This window comes from Strix uralensis, chromosome 35 (genome assembly GCF_047716275.1).
Source record: "Strix uralensis isolate ZFMK-TIS-50842 chromosome 35, bStrUra1, whole genome shotgun sequence".
NCBI classification, from domain to species: domain Eukaryota; kingdom Metazoa; phylum Chordata; class Aves; order Strigiformes; family Strigidae; genus Strix; species Strix uralensis.
Genome location: NC_134006.1, coordinates 1,214,139 through 1,233,155, shown reverse-complemented (window position 1 = coordinate 1,233,155; position 19,017 = coordinate 1,214,139). Strand labels below are relative to the sequence as shown.

The following is a 19,017-nucleotide window of genomic DNA, read 5'->3' as shown; positions in this document are numbered from 1 at the left end:
GCAGCGGGTTCCCAGAGTCCCCTGAGCCGAGCTCAGATGAGCAACAATTCAAGTTTCTACTGGTGACACCAGGCAGTGAAGAACTGCTCTGCAGGGTCTGGCTTAAAAAAACCTGACAGCTAGCACACGGAAAGGGAGCAAACCCTCATTTTTCCTAACTTTAGAGCGTTTCACAAATGAGCAGAGCGTAACTCGATGAGGACTGCCGAGGCCTTGACAATCCTCAAACTCTACCATCTCCTGGCAACACGGGGTGGTGCCTGCTGGGCTTTTGGTGGGACAGACCCCGCTGCTCCCACCCCCCGGGAGGTTTGCAGTGCGGTGCAGCCACAGCAGCTCTGGCTGTTGCCCTCTGCCTGCTCTGGAGAGTGGGAGACGCCAGCACTGGGAGCAGCGCTCGGGGCTTTGCTGTTTTTGGGGAAACAGCTCAGGTCAGAGGCTTTCCTCTGCTCTCAGAGTGACACGAGCTTTGCCAAGGGCCGTGTCCCCACGGGAATGCCACCCCCAACCTCAAGCTGGGAATATGAAAATATTCTCTTGGCAAGTGAACTCAAACAACAGAAGCAATTCCCAAAGGAGTTCTGTGGCTTATGGAACCTGCTACATTTGAATTACAGTACCAAGGTCTGTCAACATAAAGCCAAACCAGATGAAGAGGGGGACCCTAATCTGCTAAGCATCGAGAGCAGACTAGATGTGAAACCCAGACAGCCAGCCCTGCAAAGGGAATTTCTTCCAATCTCTTTCCCACCACGCCTGACCTTTAGGCAAGTCAGAGACTAGACCCAGGTGACTGATGTCGTTTGGCCGTGGCCAACAGATGTGTCTGACAGGGCCCTCCCAGCACTGCTGCCCTCACCTCCTGACAGCCAGACAGAACTCGGGCTGTAGCATCGTGCAAAGTTGTGCCCATCAGCACGGGCACAGCAGCTGTTGATGAGAGCTTTCCTACTCCTCACCTGGTTCTGCAACTCAGCTCATCAGTGACTGCGGCGAGCCTGAGACTCCTGCGGAGAAAACGCAAGGATTTCTTTTTAGTCTCCAGTCTGGCCAGGGCCACGTACTGGGGCGCAGTGGGGCTGTCCCTGGGACATAGTGGGACATATTGGGGAGTGCTGGGAGGGTTACTGGAACATACTGGGGGGCACTGGGTGTCACGGTTGATAGTATTGACACGGTGATGGTTTAGCAGGAAATCTGGATTTATTAATCACTAACAGCAATTTATCATTACAAAATAATTCCGAGATGCTGAAAGAAAGAAAAGCGACTGATTCACAGACTCTGAACTGCCCAGATTCACACTCCCTCCCTCACCGGTGCCTTCACTGACCCATCGATCCCTGCGCATCCACCAACGGACAGACACCCGGAAACGAGGGTCCGTCCCCCCATGAGCAGAGACCGAGCGGGTGACAGAGCAGCGAGCTCAGAGAACATTTCCCTCCTCTCGAGGGCAGAGCCAACCCTCCCGAGGCCTCGGCATTCCCCCGCGGGCCATCCCTGAGCCCCGAGCGGGGGCACCTCGCCCCGGCCTGCCCTCAGCTCTGGCAGCAGACGACACCTCCAGGGTCTGGTCCCTGCGAGGCTCCAGCTCAGGGCAGATGCTGGTCACAGGCCGCTGGGATCCAGGGGAGCTCCAAGGGTCTCCCTGGGGGGCGCAGTTTAGAGGGTCCAAGATCATTGACTTTTGTCAGGTCCCTTCTGGTGCCGCCCAGCAGCTGCACAAGAACTTGATGAAGGTGCAGCTCTGTTCTTGTTCCCATCTGGCCCCATCCCAGGCCCAGGTGTGCCCGGCCCTGAGGAGATGAGGGGCCATTAGAGCCGATCCCCAGCAGGCGGGAGGGCAGGAGCCAGGCTCGGTGACGTTCTCAGTCCTTATCTCCACAGACGGGACACAGCTGGGGGAGGTGGGGGGAATCACACCCAGCACCAAGCACCCAACCAGGAGGGGCAGGGAGGGGTGAGAATTGCACCCCCACACCCAGTTATCCCAGTTGTTGAGACAGGAGACAGCAACAATCAGTCACAAACGAGCTGCCGGAGCGTCACAGGAGCTCATGGCACTGACACCAAGTCCAAGTGCGCTCTCTGCCAGCCCCGTGCCCTGTCCCTGTGCCAGCCCCCCGCTGCAGAGGATTCCCTCGGACCAACGGGATCGAGCAGCTGCCCACCCCTGCCCCTTCCCTGCTCCCAGTGAACACCGCCCCAGCACACCCGCTCCTCTGAGCTCCTCACCCAGCGCAGAGCCCAGCCAGTGCCCCAGGAACAGCACTGCGATGGTTCCAGCAGCGTCACCACCGTCCCTCTGCAGGACAGGCCATGGCCTCGGGTGAGCCGCGGCTGATGGCATCGAGGGACTCCTGGTGTGGGGCTCTGCCTGGCTTTTGGAAGGACAGAGGGCAAGAGGCTGATCCAGGGTAATTCAGGTGGTGTAACCAGAAGGAAAATAGCCCCCTTCGAACCACATTAACGCTTCATATTTACAGTCACATGGCTTGTTTGGTTTTTAATTATCCTACCCAGGTCTGAACGCTCAGGCCAGCAAAACCCCCCTGCACCCCACAGCTTGTTCCCCTCAGACAGCACCACAGCACCTTTCACAGCAATAACTGATCGCCGCGGTTCTCCAGAAGCACTTTCGCTTTGAGGCTCACGACATCACCCTAGAGACTCCTTGCAGCTGATAACAAAGGGGTCCCACCGCCCCGCGTACCCGGGGGGGCGGGCAGGGCCGGGCAGCGATCCCCGCTCCAACCATCCGCTGCCCTCCCCGCTCTCTCCTGCAGCGGGGCAAGAAAACCCAACCCCAGCCCGGGAAAGCGCTGCCCGGAGCGGGAGCAGCAGTTCAGTTCCCCCCGGCCCCGAACTCACAGACACGCCCGCAACGAGCTTCGTACTTCTACCCGCCCCCCCCGCGGCACCTCCACTCGCGGCCGGCACCGAGGGCACGGACGGGGCGTGCAGCGGCACCGGCTGCCCGAGCGACGGCGGGGCGGGGAACAAGCTTCCCCGAGCCAGCTGAGCCCGGCTCCTCGACGGCCCCCGCCGTCCCGGCGGGCTGCCCCCGCCCTCCCCGGGGCAGCACGGCCGCGGCAGCGGGGGCCGGAGGGGCCGCCACCGCCCCGCTCCCCCCTTCAGCGGGTCCTTGCCCACCATCTCAGGCCGCAGCTGCTGCAGAGGCACCGGCCGGGGCCGCAGCCGGAGCCCGAGGCCACGGACCGCGGCGAGCAGGAGGGCGACCGGGCGGCGGGGGAAGAGCAGGAGTCCGCGTCGGGGCGGGCTGCGGGGGAGCGCGGGGAGAGCGCGGTCAGCGCCCGGCCCCCGCCGGCCTCGCCCGGGGGCTCCGCACCAGCCCGGGCTGCCGGCACCCGCGGGGCTCCCGCCGCGGCTCCTCCGCGGGGCCGAGCGGAGGGGCCGCGCCCGCGCCGGAGCCGAGCAGGGAGCGGCTGGACCGCGCAGCGGCGGGAGCGGCCGCCTCCGGCCCGGGCACCGGCGCCGCCTCCGGCCCGGGCACCGGCGCCACCCCCGCTCCGCACCCCGCGCAGCTTCTCCGCGGGGCCGCCGGGCGCGGGCAGGTCCTTGTCCTCCAGCCGCAGAGCAGCAGCGGGTCGCGCTGCCACCCCACGGCCCGGCCCTACCGCATCCCCCGGGCGGCCCCGGGACCCCGCGCCGGGTCTCTGCTCCCAGCGCCGGCAGCGAAAGTTTCTGTTCCCCAGCGGGTGGCCCGGCGGCGCGGGGACCTGCCTCGGCGGCCTCAACCCCGCGCAAAACCCGCCTGCGCGCCGCGGGAGCGTTACCTCCGCCAGCACCCCGCGGGGCTCTGCGGGGTGGGGAGGAGGAGAAGGGGGAAACACAGACGACAACAATAGCAGCGACAAAAAACCGCACAGACACCCCACCCCCACCCCGTTCGCCTTCCCCGCTTGCCACAGCCTCCCCCCGCCGCCCCCGCCTAAACAAAGACCCGACCTACACCGCGGCCTGAGCAAACCCGGCGGAGGCGGCGGAGCGCGGGGCCCGCGGGAGCGGTTTGTCCGTCCTGCCGCCGCCCAGAGCCCGAGCGCGCCCCCCCGGAACCGCCACCCCCCGCCCTACAGCGGCCTCGCCGCTCCCCCCCTGCACCCCCGGGGTCCGGCCATAAAACCTTCCTCATTCAGCTGAAAAAGGAGCATCGGAGCCGCCCGGGGCCCTTCTCCGGGGCCGAAATGGAGCCCGACACCCCCGGGCGGGGCTAATGAACCCCCGCGCCGCGGGCAGAGGGTGCTCGGCGCCGGCTGCCCTCAGCTCCCCGCAGAGCCGGGACCATCCCCAGCCGGGGGGGCCGCAGGCTGCTGGCGCCTTCCCCCGCCAGCCCAGCCCTCCCCGCAGAGTTCCCGCACCCCAAACGCCGCTGCTGCTGCTCCCGGCACATCGCGGGGGAACAAAGCAACAGCGGGTCCGGCGCAGGGGCCGTAAATACCCGGGGTGGGGCTGCTTCTCGGCGCCTATTTAACTCGCCAGGTGTCTTTAATTAAACTCGCCGTTGTGTTTCCATCTCCCCCCGCCCCCCCTCTGTTTCAGCTCCGCCTGACGAGAGATGCGAGACGCGCCGCGGAGCCCCAGGAAAGCAAACGGAGACTGGTCCGTCCGTCCCTAAATACGGTCCGTTTGGGAAAAGGGAATTCTGCTCTCGAGCAGCTGCAGGAAAGGAGAAGCCCCGTGTTCTTCTCTCCCTAAAAGCCCTGATCCTTGTTTTAAATCCCCGGAGCCGATTCTGCATGACCGTCACTAAGCGAGGGGCGGGGCCGAGCCCCGGGAAATCCGTTTGTCCCGCGCGAAACCCGACCTAAGCCCGGACGGCACCGCGCTGGAGTTTAGTCCTGACGCGCCCACAGCCGCTGCCACGGCGAGGCAAGCGGGGCTTGGGGGGTTTTTATGGCTGCGACCAGGCAGGGCGCGACCCCCAGACCAGCCGCGTCACGGCACGGCCCGGCGGGCAGAGCGGGGGGGCCGGGGACACCGCCGGACACCCCGGCCCGCCCCACACCCCCGCCGCCGGTCCGGAGGCGGCTTTCGGGCGTCTCCCCGGCGGGCCCGGGGCTGCCCCTCGACGGCCCACGGCGGCCCCGCGGGGGGAGGTCCCGCAGCCCCGGGAGGCGACGGACAGAGCGCCGGTCTGAGCCCCCGGCGCCACGGGGTCCCGGCCCGGGGTGTCCCCTCGGGTCGGTCTTCGCTCCCCGCCCGTCGCGGGGGGACGCGGGCCCTCACCGCCCGGGTGCGGCAGCGGCGGAGGGTCCGCGGGCGCCAGCGGAGCTGCCGTGCCGGAGCGGTCGTGGGTCCCCGGCGGCAGCGCGGAAGACGAGCCCCGGGGGGTGCGGAGGGAAGCGCGGCGGGGGCCGGGGGCCAGACCTCGGTAGGTGGGGGAGGCCGCGCTGCGACGGGCGGCAGCTGCGCGGAGTTTCTGGCTCGCCGGTCCTTTTTCCGCGCTGTCAACGAGTCCGTGCGGGGCGTTCGTGCGCGCTTTGCGGAGGCTGCGGGTTCGGTTTCTATAAAATCGCCCCCTTTCTGCACGCCCGCGCCTTTCGTCTCTGAACGACACAGCAGGAGGCGCCGACGAAGTCACTCCGCGCGTTGTTCTCCGCGGCGATGCCGAGCGCGCAGCAGGAATTCATGGAGCGGCTCTTGGAGAAAAACAGCGTGCGGGGGGTTTCTCCGCGTTTCTTAACTGTTTTCGGAGCCGGGCGACGGCCGGGCGCGGCGGGCACCGCGGCTGCGCTGGCGGCCAGGGGAAGGCGGCCCCCCCCGACGCCCCCCCGCGCCCTGCGGCGGAACCTCCGCGGCCGCGGAGCAGCTCTGGGGAAGCGCCCGCGCGGTGCGAGGGTCTCTGCGGCGGAGCGGGGGGAGGGGGGGGTGGTGGTGTCACGCTGCGGGGGTGCGGGGCTTGGCCGGGGCCCCCCCCGAGCGCTGCACGGAGCTGAGGGCCGGGCGCGGGGACGGTTATCGCCGTGGCCGGGGTTGCTCCGCGAGAGGGGAGAGTTTTTGGGGGAGAGGCGCGTTATTCGCGGAACGCGCAGGAGCTCGGCTCTGCGGCTGTGCGCTTCCGTCACCTCCCGCCACAGCCCGGCCTAAACGGCCCCGGTTCGGTTACACGCCCGCGGTATTTCAGCGAGCGCCCCCAGCACCGTGTTTTGGGGAGGGGAAGGCGGGCGGACACGCCGGCTGTGGGGAATTCCCGATTTCTGCGCCCCCCCCCCGTCCCGCGGCCGCCGTCTCCCGGCGCACCGGAGGGTGCCCCCGGCTCGGACGCCGCTTTACTCCGCGCTGGGCCCTGCGGAACGGCCCCGCGGGGCGGGGGGGTTTGTCCCTCGGCGGGGAGAGGCGGGAGGGAAGGGGAGGCCGGGCCGGGCAGGGTGGCCCCGGGCTGGTCCTGTCGGGGCCGAGAGCAGAGCGGGGGGGCTCTCGCGGGACGCCCCCGATGGGGGGGGCTGCGCCTGGTTCCGAGTCCTTTCTCTCACAAGTAACGCGGGGATAGGTGGGGGCGGTACTCAGCGGACGTAGGAGAGATCCCTGAAATCCTGGACGGTGAGACACAGCACGAAGAAAATGGAGAGAATTGGGGCCGTTGTAGCGAGAGGCTGTTGGCCCGCGGGGCTCTTAATCCAAGCCTGCGCCGTGGTGCCAGTGCGTGCGGCTGGATGTTTCTCTCTGGGGGTTGCTCTGGCGAAAATGGTTCTGCCTTAAAACACGATCCGCCGAGGAACTAAAAACGGCGTAAAACTGGCGTAGGAAAAAGGGGCACTGAGAGTAGGGCCGCGGTACGCGGGGCCGCCCGTCCCGGCTGGTCCCGTCGGGTGGCGCGTCCCCGGCACCGGCGGTTCCTGGGCGCTGGGCCCGGCCCGGGGGGGTCCCCCCTGACACCCCTCCCCCCCTTCCGCGCTGACTGCGCCTCCGCGGATGCCGCGTTACCAGCGGCGCGGGCGCGGAGCCCGGCGGGCCCGGTGCTCCGCGGGGCTGTCGGGGGGGCGGGACCCGCCGTGTCCGTCTCACCTCCCCGCTGGCTCACGGGCCGCTGCGTCCCTCCGTGCTGCGGCAGGAGGCCGGGGAGGGCCCGGGGCAGGCCGCTCCCGCTCTCTGCACTTGGCTCCGTGTGAACCGCGGGGCCCTGCGGTCCCCCCGGCTCCAGCAGCCGGCTGGGGGACAGAGACACACCCCCCCAGCTCGGAGGGGAGCGCCTGGCAGCCATCGCCGCACAAAGTTCAGCTCCAGGCGAGCTTCCCCCCTCGCGTCCAGCCGTCTTCTCACACGCCCTTTGGTGCCAGCGCGCCTGCCCAAATCCTGCGGTTTTCCACCCGCGGGGGCCCCGTGGGCTGTGGCAGACGGGCAGGAGTCGAGCCAGGACCCTCGGGCTCGCTCCTCGCCAGTTCACATCCCCGCCGGCCCAGCCACGGGCAGAAGCTGCAGGGTTTGCACTAGCCCTGACTTCTTGCTTCTGGGCCGCTTTCAGGAGCGCTGAACAAACCCCGTCTCTCCACAGCGGCTCGTTTCTCAAGGCAGCGCATTGCCCGTCCCTCGGGCCGGGCTCTGTCTCCTCTCGTGACTCCGGGATCTCCTGAAGCCGCACGTGTGTGGCGCTTGGTCACGGCTGCGCCAGCGCGGAGCTCTGTCCTGCTTCACTGGGAATGACCAGATCGCTCAAAAGCCAAAGTTTCTATTTCTGAGTTGAATTCCTGAGCCGGTGGTTCCCCCGCCAACAGCCAGAACTTGATGCAATTTGCCTTTTTTCCCTACAGGAAGAAAACTGGGGCCTGAGGCGGGGAGGCAGAGGGCAAGAAGGGAGTGATGTGGGATGCAGCCCCGCATCTTCTCCGAGCACTGGCCCGTGCACTGCAGGAGGAAGCACAGGGAGTCATTCCGGCACCCCGCTGTGTAACTGCAATAATTTTGCTTTATTGACTCGGCTCCACTCACTGCACCCCTTGGTCCCTGCGCTGCGGACAGACTGTCTGGGTGAAACCTGGCCGTGTTGGCATCAAGTGTTGCACCTCTGGGGTGGCGGCCAGCACTGTGTCTAGAAGGTGACTTTCTGAGCGCCTGCGCTAACCGTGTCACGCTGCATTCAGCTGGGGAAAGTGCTGGGGACAGGGGAGATGAAAGCTGCCACCAAATGATGTCAAAGAGCATTTTGCCTTCAGCGTACCGGAGGGCAAACCCCGACCGGGAACCGCGGCGGGTTGTTCGTACCCACCCAGCTCCAAAGCTCGCTGCGCGTTTGCAGCTGGAGGGTGTTCTGTGGTGGGTGAGCGCGGTGACCCCGTGCGAGGGGCCCGAAGGGTTCCCCTCAGCGGTTCCCATCTGCCCGCTCAATTCCTTCCACCCCTGTCGATGCGGTGAATAAACACTGGGCAGGGGAGCGGAGCCGTCGGGTGGCAACGTGTGTGCGGGGGGGCGGAGCGCCGCGGCCGCATCAGCTCGGCGGAGTTTCGGCTCCTTTGGCCGCCGCCGGTGAGGACAGGGACCCTTTGAGCCCCCTTCACCCCCGCAGGCTGCGGGGGGGCCGTACCGCAGGAATATACGCGTTTCTTGCTAATTAAGCTCCAATATATATCCCGAGTTTCGCATGGGAAATTAATTCTTGTTAATGGAACGGAAAAACCGTGTAGCACCATTTAAATAGGTGCAAGCCACGATCAAGAGGATGTGGTGGCTTTTTTTTTGTGCATGATTTGAGTGAGGTGGACTGGACCTGTTTCTCAGGGAACGTTGCAGTGTTCAAAATGACTCCGTGGCCCTTTCCCGGGCCGTGGCGCGTCCCCGCGCCCGCCCTCCTGCCCGTCCGCCTGCCCGACGGCTCTCCGGGCGGGGACGCGCTCCCGGCCGCGCCGATGAGTCCCGGCGCCGGGAACGGCCCCGCCGGCGCTGCCGAACCGCCGCGGGCCGGGGCACGGCGGAGCCTCCCCGCCTCCCTCCCGGCGCCCCCGGGGCCGGTGCCCCCCTGCGAGGCCGGGCGGCCGCTGCGGTGCTTGGGGGGGGTGCGCGGCCAGGACGGGCTCAGTCTTTTTTTAGCTTTGTAGGGGTCGATGTCCCTTTTCTTTGCCTGAAAAGGGCGGGTTTGGAAGGAGAAATGTTCCTCGCTGCCCGCCGGACACCTCCGGACCGCCCAGCGCCCTCCGCTCCTCCCGCCCCCCGCGGAAGGGACGCGCCGCGGATGAGAGCGCGGGGGGGGGGGCCGCCGCGCCCGGGGGCCGCCTCGCCTGGCAGGGAGGGGGGCAGCGGCTGTTGTTTGTCCCGGGAGGGGGCTGAGAAGGCAGAAGAAAGGCTCGGAGGGCGTCTGGAGGCCGAGCAGAAGGTGCCTTTGTGTCTGCCCGTCGGTGCTCTGGGCTCCCCGTTCCCTCTGCACGGGCGGTGCGGATCAGCCGCGGGGCAGCTGAAGGAAGACTCTCTGCTGACGGGGCTCGCCTTCCGCAGCTTTATGTAGCTTGTAAATGAGGCCTTGAATTCGTCCGTATTTACAGGAGGGAACTTCAGAATCCCCCCCAGCTCTGCCTGCGTCGGGTTCCCCGCGCCCTCTCCCTCCCTTGGTCAAGCCTGATGCCAGGTCTGGGCAAACGAGCTCTGCAGCTCTTGGGGACACCCGGAATGTTCTCAGGGTTTCTGTGCTCCACAGGGCGGTATCGGACAGCCCTGTCCGAGCGTCCCCCCCAGGGTGGAAATGTCCCCCCGGGGATGGAAACCTCCTGCCGTGCCGTGCCGTGCGGTGCCGAGATGTGCTCCCGAGCAGATACCCCGTCCCACCGCAGACTCCCACCGCGCGAGGGCATCTCTGGGCAGCAGCTGGAGATGTGCTCCTGGAGACACAGCAGGGCTGGGAAGCAGAAGCGAATTTCCGAGCTGCGGCAGAGTTCCCTGCGGAGAAGAGGCAGCGCTGAGGCGAGCCTGTACTGAGACACGCCAGGCAGAAAGGCGGGGAAGAGGAGTGGTGTCCCCAAGGCATGTTCCGTCATGGGAACAGCCCCCCCCCTTTCCCTGGCCGGTGACACGGGAGCACCATGGCAGATCTCCGGTGCCTTCTAACGGAGCAGAGGCGGCCCTGGCTGGGGTGTGTGCCCATGTCCCGCCCTGATCCCAGAACTGATTCCTGTCAACAGAGGAGCCACAGTCAGAGCCCACTGTGTGACATACGAGCAGTAGCTTGCCCGTGCCCCAGAGCCTGTGCCAACACTGCCGTCTAGCTTCTGCAGAGGTTGGGGATGCTGCTGCTTCGCTGTAGTTGCTCGCGTTCATGTGTTACACAGCTTTATCGAGCCCCCGGTGGTGAGGCACGGTCCTGTGGCATTGACTTCTGCTCAGGTACGTGGGTTCCTTCCCGCAGAGACGTTTGAAGTGGTCGCAGCAGGGCTGAGTGGTGGCAGATGGCTGCAGCGAACAGTAGAGGAGACCTGAAGTGGCAACGCAGCAAGAAACTCCCGGCCAGTACTTGCAGAGAGGGAACTGAAACTCGTCTGTCCAAATTGTTACAGGACTTTTGGCAGCACCACGACCCAGACAAACCCAGCCTAAGTCTGTTGAGTGTGATAGACAGTAAACTGTTTGTTCATCAAATTCCATAGAAGATACTGGGAGCTCGTGACATGTTATTCCATAAACTATGTAGGCCTAAGCTTAATCTTAACTATTACACTGTGTAACGACTAACTGACTGCAAGTGCTTATCTAAGTTGAAATGCTGAAGCAAGGACTCCTACTAGGCAAAAGACTGAAAAGAGGGAGAAAGGGGAGAAGGACAAAGGGGAGAACAAGAGAAAAAAAAAAAAGAGAGGGGTAGTGCTTATATTCTGTAAGATATAAACAAAAGCTTTGTGAGCCACTCTCAGGAAAGCAGGAAATACGAGGAGCTGGTGACGTGAGGAAGACCCGGATGGAGCGACCCCCTAGCTGCAAAGTGTGCAGACGCAGGATACACCTCTCAGAGAGACCCGATACCGGAAGGCGGAGGATATAAAAAAGACGGACCCTCGGGGAGTGATTGCGTGCCGTTGGTGGAGCAGGGACTCCCCGGCCGCCCAGCGCTGTTTTGCTTATTGCCGCTTGCTAAATAAACAATTTAAATTTAATTAGTCCTAACTTGCATCATTTTGGCAAGATAGTCTATAACAAAATTGGTGCCGTGACTCGGATAGAGGCAATCTGGTGGGAAGCCCCCATACGGGGAGGCGCGCCCCGCTGAGTTCAGCGGCCCCGGCTGAGTGCTATCACATCACGCCCTCTACCGACGAACTCCAAAACTCGGCAACAAGCAAAAAAATACCGGTAACCCCGTAATCTTTGTGCACGAAGCCCCGGACGAAGACGCAGGGTTGCGTGAGTATAGGCCGGTTACCGTTCGGTTGGGGTTGGGTTTCCCGGAGCGTGGTGTGTGAGACGCCCAGCAGGGCGAAGCGAGTGCGGACCCCTCGGTAGTGCAGTTCCCATATCCCGCGAGGGACTGGGTCACGAAAAGGGGGAAGCGAATTGTGTGAGTGTGTGAAGGCGCTCCAGAAGATGGGACAGAAGAAGAGCAAGCTTTCTGATCCCATGGGTGATTTGGGACCCGAGGTGAGGTACCCCCAAATACCACCAGATAGCCCTTTAGGCTTGATGTTAAACCATTGGGAAGATTACCCCTCTAGGCGGGGTAAGGACAAAGCAAAAATTATTTATTATTGTATGGAAGTTTGGGGAGGGAAACAAATCAGAGGCGACCATCTCTATTGGCCTGTTTTTGGGTCCTTTGAAGAATGGGTCTGCCAAGCCCTAAACATTTATGTCAACTCAAGGGAACCCTTTAATTTAGAGGAGAGTGAATATGCACAGGTATGGATAGCATCAGATACCCGAATAAATCTATATCCTCTAAAAGAAAAAGTTAAGAAAAAGAAGGTACGTGATGAGGACGAACCTCCCACCTCTCCTCCTCCTTACATACCTCCACCCCCACCTCCGGCGCCTTCACCTCCTCCGACTGCGCCGGAGGACCCAGAGAATTCAGACTCTCCACCTGAATCCCCGAAAGAACCGAGACGAATAACCCGTAGTCAAACTAGAATGGGGTGGGGTGATAGTGGCTTGTACCCCCTAAGGGAGGTTGCGATGGGAGGACCCCAGCCTGGCATGGGATATGTGACTGTCCCTCTTAATTCAGGGGACGTCCGAGAATTTAAAAAAGAGATGGGGAATCTATTGGAGGATCCTTTAGGTGTGGCAGAGCGGGTGGATCAATTTTTAGGACCAAACATCTATACCTGGGATGAAATACAAGCCATAATGGCTATACTATTCACTGTTGAAGAAAGGGATATGATCAGGAGAGCAGGAATGAGAATTTGGGATCAACAGCATCAGCAAGGTCCGGCAGCAGACGTAAAATGGCCTCTAAATCGACCTAATTGGAATAATCAAAATGAAATCGATAGAGGTCATATGCAAGACCTGAGGACGATTGTAATCCAGGGTATAAGAGAATCAGTCCCTAGAGGACAAAATATAAACAAAGCTTTTAGTGAACATCAGAAAAAAGATGAAACCCCTACCGAGTGGTTAGAGAGACTGAGGAAAAATCTTCAGCTTTACTCAGGACTGGACCCTAATACCCCAGTGGGACAGGCATTGTTAAAGACACAATTTGTGGCAAAAGCATGGATAGATATTAGAAAGAAGATAGAAAAAATAGAAGATTGGCAGGATCGGGGGTTGGATGAATTACTGAGGGAAGCACAGAAAGTCTATGTCCGAAGGGAGGACGAGACTCAAAAGAAACATACCAGAATGATGGTAGCTGCGATAAGGGAAGGACAGAGAGTGAACGGTGCTGGGAGAAAACAAGAAGGTCAAAGAACAGGCTATAGATCAAAGGAACCGGGGAGAGAGAGAGAAAAAGGGAGTATTGTCTGCTTTTATTGCGGAAGAAAAGGTCACACAAAGAAGAGCTGCAGAAGGAGAATGATGGATGAGAGAATGTTTAAAGAAGATTAGGGGTGTCAGGGGCTCTATTTGCTGGGGACCCGAGAACGAACTGAGCCCTTGATAAAGTTAAAAGTAGGTCCTCAGCAACAGGAGATAGAATTTTTAGTAGATTCAGGAGCGGAGAGATCTACTGTTCAATCATTGCCCCAAGGGTGTAAGATTTCATCAGAAAAAGTACAAGTAGTCGGGGCAAAAGGAGAACCATTCGGAGTACCGGTAATTAAAGATGTACTCCTTGAAACAGATTCTAAAGTGGGGGTGGGATCCTTATTGTTAGTACCTGAGGCAGATTATAACCTACTGGGGAGAGATCTAATGATTGAATTAGGAATTAGTTTGGAAGTAACAGAACACAAACTTGAAATCAAACTATGCCCCTTACGGGTTGAAGATGACACTCCAGATACGGTGGGAAAATTGAATGTTGAACCTTTTATGGTAACCATCCGGGATCCTGAAGTACCGGTGAGGATTAAGCAATATCCCATACCTCTGGAGGGAAGGCAAGGATTAAAACCAGAAATTCAGAGATTAATAAAGCAGGGATTATTGGAACCCTGCATGTCCCCTTTTAACACTCCCATTTTACCTGTCAAGAAGGCAGATGGGGGGTACAGATTAGTCCATGACCTAAGGGAAATTAACAAAAGGACTGTAACTAGATTCCCTGTAGTAGCTAACCCACACACTCTCTTAAGTCAATTAGGCCCGAACGACCGGTGGTACAGTGTAATAGACTTGAAGGACGCTTTCTGGGCCTGTCCCTTAAAAGAGGAATGCAGAAACTATTTTGCTTTTGAGTGGGAGGACCCAGATACCCACAGGAAAACTCAACTCCGGTGGACAGTCCTACCCCAAGGTTTCACTGAATCCCCAAACCTGTTTGGGCAAGCTTTAGAACAAATTTTACAGGATTACCAGATAGGAGATACCCTTACCCTAGTTCAGTATGTAGATGATCTTTTAATAGCAGGGGAGGATGAGGAAAGGGTTCGGGAAGAAAGTATCAAATTGTTAAATTTCCTGAGCTTAAAGGGATTGAAGGTGTCAAAATCCAAATTGCAATTTGTCGAAAAGGAAGTTAAATACTTAGGGCATCGATTAAGTCAAGGAACTAAGAAATTAGATCCAGAAAGAGTTAAAGGGATACTTTCCCTACCAAGTCCAAAAACTAAAAAACAAGTCCGGCAGCTATTAGGGCTATTTGGATACTGTAAGCAGTGGATCGAAGGGTATAGTGGAAAGGTGAAGTTTTTATACACCAAAATAACTAAAAATGGATTATTAAAATGGACTCAGGAAGATGATCAACGGTTAAAAGAATTAAAAACTGAATTGGTAAATGCTCCTGTTCTGAGCTTGCCCGACCTAAAAAGACCATTTTTCTTATTTGTCAACACAGAGGAAGGAACTGCATTTGGAGTATTAGCCCAGGAATGGGCAGGAAAAAAGAAACCAGTAGCATATATCTCAAAATTACTGGACCCCGTAAGTCGGGGATGGCCTACATGCCTACAAGTTGTGGTGGCAGCTGCTTTGTTAGTTGAGGAAGCGCATAAAATAACTTTTGGTAGTGAATTAAGGGTACTATCACCCCATAATATTAGAGGTGTGTTACAGCAAAAAGCAGAAAAATGGATAACCGATGCTAGACTGGTAAAATACGAGGCAATCCTCATTACATCCCCCTACCTGACCCTTGAAACAACATCGTTACAAAATCCAGCCCAATTTTTGTATGGAGAACCTAGTCAAGATCTTTTTCATGATTGCCTCCGTAACATCGAGGAGCAGACTAAGATAAGACCAGATTTGGAAGAAGAGGAATTAGGGAAAGGAGAAAAATTATTTGTAGATGGATCCTCTCGAGTGGTAGAAGGAAAAAGAAAATCAGGGTATACCATAATTGATGGAAAAACTTTTAAGGTGATAGAATCAGGACCCTTGAATCCCAGCTGGTCAGCACAAGCATGTGAATTATATGCAGTATTAAAGGCTTTACAATTACTAAATGGAAAAGTGGGAACTATATACACCGATTCTAGATATGCCTTCGGAGTAGTACATACCTTTGGGAAAATATGGGAAGAAAGAGGCTTAATCAATTCTCGGGGGAAAGGCCTAGTACATCAGGAGTTAATATCACAAATTTTGCAAGCTATACGAGGGCCCAGCGAAATTGCGGTAGTACACTTAAAGGGACACCAGAGGGGGCTAAATCCTTTAGTACGGGGGAATAACCTTGCTGATCAAGAGGCAAAGAGAGCAGCGCTATTAGCACTGCACTTGGATGATCCGATAGAGGACAGAAAGCGGTGTGTTAATTGTGGAGATAATTACCTCCCCTGTTATGGTTGCTGGAAAGAATACGGAGTAGACGGTATAGAATGTGTATGTGAAAGACCAGGGTTTAAGTGGTGCTTTTTTCATGGAAAATCCTATGAACTTTTAAGTTTTACTGTTCAAGAACAAGCAAAATTAAATCAAATGGGGATTAAACAGAAAGCTAATGGAAAATGGGAACTCCCAGACGGCCGAGAAGTTCTCCCAAAACCCATAGCTACCAAGATAATGCAGCAATTCCATAAAAACACTCATTGGGGAACTCAGGCATTAGTGGATCAATTTGCAACTAAATACATGTGCATTGGGATATATGATATAGCCAAACGAGTGATAGGAGAATGTCTCGTTTGTCAAAAAGTAAATAAACATCAAATAAGAAAACGAGTATATGGGGGGCGAGAATTGGCTCATAGACCTTTTGCAAGAATACAAATAGACTTTACTGAATTACCAAAGGTGGGGAGGTATAAATACCTATTAGTAATTATAGATCATTTAACCCAATTCGTAGAAACCTTTCCCACAGCCCGAGCCACAGCTCACACAGTAACAAGGATACTACTTGAAGAAATTATACCTCGGTATGGAGCAACAGAAGCAATAGACTCAGATAGAGGGCCACACTTTGTATCCAGAGTAGCCAAAGAGACTTTGGCTGCCCTGGGTACACAGTGGCAATACCATACTCCGTGGCACCCGCAGAGCTCAGGGAAAGTTGAACGTATGAACGGAGAAATAAAAAAACAACTTACCAAACTAATGTTAGAAACTAAAATGTCATGGGTAAAGTGTCTCTCTTTAGCCTTGTTAAATATCAGAACTCAGCCCCGAACCGATGTTGGCATTTCTCCCTTTGAAATGCTATATGGGATGCCTTATGATTTAGAAATGCCACCGGATCACCCCCAACTTGAAGAATTAAAGATAAAGTCCTACCTGATACAGCTAATGGCAAGAGGAAAACAACTGCAGGCCCGGGGGATGGTAGTACAAAGGCCTCCATTGGATGTGACCATGCATCAAATCCAACCAGGAGATAAAGTACTAATCAAATCATGGAAAGAATCTTCTTTGACCCCCCGTTGGGAAGGACCCTATGTTGCTCTTATCACTACAGAAACTGCTGTTCGGACTGCTGAGAAGGGGTGGACACACGCAAGCCGAGTAAAGGGACCTATACAGGATCCGGCCTGGAAAGTGACCAGCCCTCCTGGGGATCTACGAGTCACCCTTCGGAGAACCTGAAAGAACTCTCTACACATTGTGAGATAAGAACCTACGAAGGACTCGATGAGTGAGACCCTGATATTTTTGTCCAATTGAAACTTATATTTGTTTTCCTTTTATATACATAAAGTGTAAAGTGTAATGTATGTAAAGAAGGCTGGGGGATTCATAATGCACATGGAATAAATCTCCGGTCTAGTTGTAATTAGTGTTATTAACGAGAACGGAGATTAACTAATCAGACCCTAAAAATTGGAGTAAAACCAGGAAAATAATTGAAGATTCTAAAATTTGATGGAAAATATTTACTAAAGGGATAAATCTTGAAAGAGAGTGCACTCACCCTAATTGGCCTACTGAATAACACCCTCAGAACCTAAGGGTGATCTGTAGAAAGCAGATCTCCTGGGTCCCCTATCGTGAACCCGAGGTCAAAGATAAAACTTGGGAAACCTATGTGTCCCGGAGTAGAGGCAAACGTACCCCTGAAGAATACGGCTGCTGCCGAGAAGATGGAACACCCTGCTGCTCTAAGCAACAGAGTAGGCAGAGGAGGCAGAGACGTACCAAAGTGGGGAAAAACTTACTGCCCTACTCTGAAGAAAAAAAGGCCTCTGAGGGAAAAGGGTCAGACGAGAGTGCCAGACACCCTGATACAAAAGAGACTAAGAAAAAATATGCAAATCTATAGAATCCCGCCAGTCTTCTGTTGGAGCTATTGGATAGTTTGGCTAGGTGTATTAACTACAATGAATACACTACCAGGATGGACTAGAACGACTAACCAATCCCACCAATCTTTTGAACATACCCTAACTAATCAAATTATATGGCCTTGGGCAGACGCTTATTATGGACATACAGGACGTATGGATGCAGATTTGTATGGGACAGAGTTAGCAACTGCCATACTAAGCAATAACCTAACACTCCAAACATATAAATGGGAGAATTCATCCCATACCTGGACAGCTAAAAAAGGAGATGAGATACAGACAGGCTGCAGAGTATTCAATGTAAATGTGATAACAAGTCGGTACCCTTTGATTCAAACCATCAGTCAACCCCCTTTGACTCAAATCATTATCAGAGACAAAACGGAATCTAAAATAGCTCAAAGGCATTGTGAGTCGGAGGCCTGTCGGTATGCATTTACTGCAACCCAACCGGTGTCCATAGTTTGTTTGGGAGGGACCAGGTCAGGAGATCAAGCTATATCTTTCCGATTTCCATTGAATATACAGGAGAAAATTACAACAACCACAACCCACGCTCCCAAAGAGACTACTCAGACTACTCATACTGTTCCAACACAACCAACAGTCGTGCTTAGCCCAAGAATTTTTGAAATTGGACCATATGCAATTAGAAATACAGGTCAACAACAAATTCTGTTTAACCCAGCGTGGTCTCTCAAACAAGTTGAATTGCTGATGCAAAATAATGTTTCAAATATTCAGCCAGCCTGTTCACCTTTCCTAAAGACTTCTTACGAGGGATGGACAACCTGGCTGCAAAAACAAACTCCTCACACAAAAAGAACGCAGAGAGACTTAACCGGTGCTTTGGGAACAGGATTGGGAGTTTTAAATAGTATTGATTCGGAGGTGATAATGAACAAATTGGCTACCTCAATTAGTGATTTAACTAATATACAAAGGCCTTTGCGATCTTCCTTATTGGCTTTGGGGGCTAACCAGTGGCTGTTGTCGAATATATTACCAAAAGGGGAAAAGGTAAATATAAAGGATCATGAATTGATTACAGATGCACTCAGTGTGCTTCAAAATAACCTCTCTTTAGCTCTCAGCTGCATCCAGGCTCAAATATGGATGCAGTCGATAGCTGCCTCAATTATAAGAGAAGGTGAAGAAGGTATTCTTCCTACTGAAATTCGGAGAATAATTTGGGACAGTGCTACTAATTTTGAAAAGAAACTCCAATCCTGGTGGAACCTGGTAAACTTTACCTATGACCCCATCACAAACACAGCTACTACCTTTATACTCACTATTTACAATGCCACCATATACCAAATTTATCCTATCATTGCATTAGGGCTGAATCACAACGGGACCATGCTCTATCCTTCTGAGCATAGAGTATGGGCCCGAAAGGTAAACGAAAAATGGCAAACTGTCAATCTAGAGTCCTGCATTGTACGGGAACAACAAGGATTCATTTGTGAAGGCAATGCAGTTGAGGCATAAGATATTTGTTTAGATACCGAACAAAATATTTGTCACTTTGAGGTCCATCCCAATGAAAATCCTAAAACAGTACTTATATATATTGGCAAAGGTTGTGTATGTTTGAGGACGGTTTGTGAATTCTTAACTGTAGACAAGATCATAGTAGAAACAAAAAATTATTCAAATCTCTGTGTTTGCAATTTCACAAAGATAATCGGATGTGACTTTTCCTATTTAGCCCCGGTCATGTCTTACGAATTCCTGCAATCCA

General features: G+C 56.1%; 1 long non-coding RNA gene across 1 annotated transcript; it reads left to right on the top strand.

Moving 5' to 3' along the window:
* Positions 1 to 10,513: 10,513 nt before the first annotated feature.
* LOC141936946 (uncharacterized) lies at positions 10,514 to 16,620 on the top strand. Its single transcript, XR_012626853.1, has 2 exons — positions 10,514 to 11,340; positions 16,445 to 16,620. It is a non-coding gene; the product is annotated as an uncharacterized LOC141936946 (long non-coding RNA).
* Positions 16,621 to 19,017: the final 2,397 nt, after the last annotated feature.